This window comes from Colobus angolensis, unplaced genomic scaffold (assembly GCF_000951035.1).
Source record: "Colobus angolensis palliatus isolate OR3802 unplaced genomic scaffold, Cang.pa_1.0 Scaffold116, whole genome shotgun sequence".
Lineage (NCBI taxonomy): Eukaryota > Metazoa > Chordata > Mammalia > Primates > Cercopithecidae > Colobus > Colobus angolensis.
In genome coordinates, this window is record NW_012112697.1 from 1588626 (window position 1) to 1590714 (window position 2089).

A 2089-nucleotide genomic window follows, 5' to 3' on the forward strand; every position below is an offset into this window, starting at 1 on the left:
TACATAATTGTATCCCTGGTATGCACTAGGTCTTAGACCAGGTGCCAGCCAGATGGCAATGGGCCAAATTCACATGGTCTCCACTGCTTGAGGTTGACAGTCTACTTGATGAGGGCAGGGGAAGTTAGACATCAAATGAGTAAACACACAGGTAATTACATAGCTATGATTGTAACAAAAGCTGTCAGTGAAAACCACAGGGTGGCATGAGATTCCTGTACTTTGTTGGGGGAGATCTCATCTGAATTGAGGGGTCAGGGAAGGTTTCTCTGAGGAAGCTGAGACCTAGAGGACAAGGAGTTTAGACAGGCCATGGTGGGGGTGTGGGGTAAAGGGGTGGCTTGGCGTGTGATAGGAACAGAGGCAGTCAGCGTGGTTGGATTATTAGGAGCAAGAAGGAGAGAGAATGGAGGAGGTGAGGTCGGAGAAACAGGTCAACTCAGATCGTGCAGCCTTGAAGCCCTTGGTAGGGATTTTGAAGCTCATCTTGAGAAACAGAAAGTTGTTGAAGGGTTTCTAGCAGAAGACTATGATGATCTGACTTGGCTTTGTAAAAGCTCTCTGGGTGTGTTATGGAGAAATGCCCCTGATTCCTGGCCCCTACTTTGCACGGTTAGCGTTTGTTCTCTATCTCATGTTTTTGAGGCTGAGATTCATTTAATGGATAAGGCAATGTGCTTGTAAGTGCCTTGGATGTTCTTGAATGTCTTAGAGAAGAGAAGCTGTTTCCAAGGTTTGAGCCCCACTGCTCCATGGCATGGATCGGATCCTGTGTGATCGTCCCTATTCCTCTCCTTCTGGTGGCTGCAGCTTGCTGGATGTCCGTATCCTGTGGTGGTGGCAACTCTAACACACAGAAGGAGTTCTGTTCCTGGCTGTCAAATCTCAAACATGAGTTGAGCTCCTCAATGCTTCTGTCTTTTCTTGTGATTGATTCCTTTCTAGGATCACAGCCGCCTTCGAGAGATTCCAGTGGAACAGCGGTAGCTCCAGAGAACCGGCACCAGCCCCCCAGCACAAACTGCTTTGGTGGAAGATCCCGGTAAGACCCCCCTTGGCTATGAGAAAGAGCTGACAAGATGCTTAGAGCTATTGAAAACATGTTGGGACATGGCGGGGAACATTTTATGGTAGAAACTGTTGGAAATTTCCAGAGATCTTATAACTGACTCACTGGTTAAGGAGGCTAATAGTGGAGTCCAGAACTCAGGATCCTTTTTTTTTTAAAAAAATTGAATTTAGATTTTTAATTTTTGTTTTTATTTTAGATTCAGGGGGTACATGAACAGCTTTGTTACATGGGTATATTACATGATGTTGAGGTTTGGGCTTCTAATGATCCCATTGCCCAGATAGCGAACATAGTACCTGATTGGTAGTTTTTCAATCCTTGCTCCTCTCTCTCCTTGCTTTTGGAGTCCCCAGTGTTTATTATTTATATCTTTGTGTTCATGTGTACCCAGTGTTTAGCTCCCACTTATAAATGACAACATGTGGTATTTGGTTTTCTGTTTCTGCATTAATTTGCTTAGGATAATGGCCTCCAGCCTCCAGCTATATTCATGTCACTGCAAAGGACATGACATGATTTCATTCTTTTGTTTTGTTTTTTTGATATGGGGTCTTGCTCTGTTACCCAAGCTGGAGTGCTGTGGCACCATCATGGCTCATGGCAGGCTTGACCTCCTGGGCTCAAGCAGTCCACCCACCTCAGCATCCTAAGTAGCTGAGACTACAGGCGTGCGCCACCACGCCTAGCTAATTTTTTAATTTTTCTAGAGATGGGATTTTACTATGTTGCCCAGGCTGGTCTCAAACTCCTGGACTCAACCGATTCTCCTGTCTTGGCCTCCCAAAGTGTTAAGATTACAGGCATAAGCCACTGTACCTGGCTTACTTTTTATTCTTTTTTTATGGCTGTGAAAGAATTCGGGATTCTTAGAAGGGTCAGAGGCTCCTTTATGAAGATTGGGACTGGCTCAGTAGGTTATTGGATCAAAGGAACTGTTGAACAGGAAACTCGACTGCTCTTTTGTATGTCAGGGGCTGCAGCCACAGTTATTCTTCCAGGACACACATAGAAATGCTT

General features: G+C 45.1%; 1 protein-coding gene across 1 annotated transcript in view; it reads left to right on the top strand.

Annotated features, from left to right (window-relative positions):
* Nucleotides 1–2089, top strand: part of WWP2 (WW domain containing E3 ubiquitin protein ligase 2) — a 122049-nt gene that overhangs the window by 5934 nt on the left and 114026 nt on the right. Inside the window, exon 3 of the mRNA XM_011961549.1 lies at nucleotides 946–1042. The gene's annotated coding sequence lies outside the window, so the exon portion shown is untranslated. The remainder of the gene's footprint in view (nucleotides 1–945; nucleotides 1043–2089) is intronic.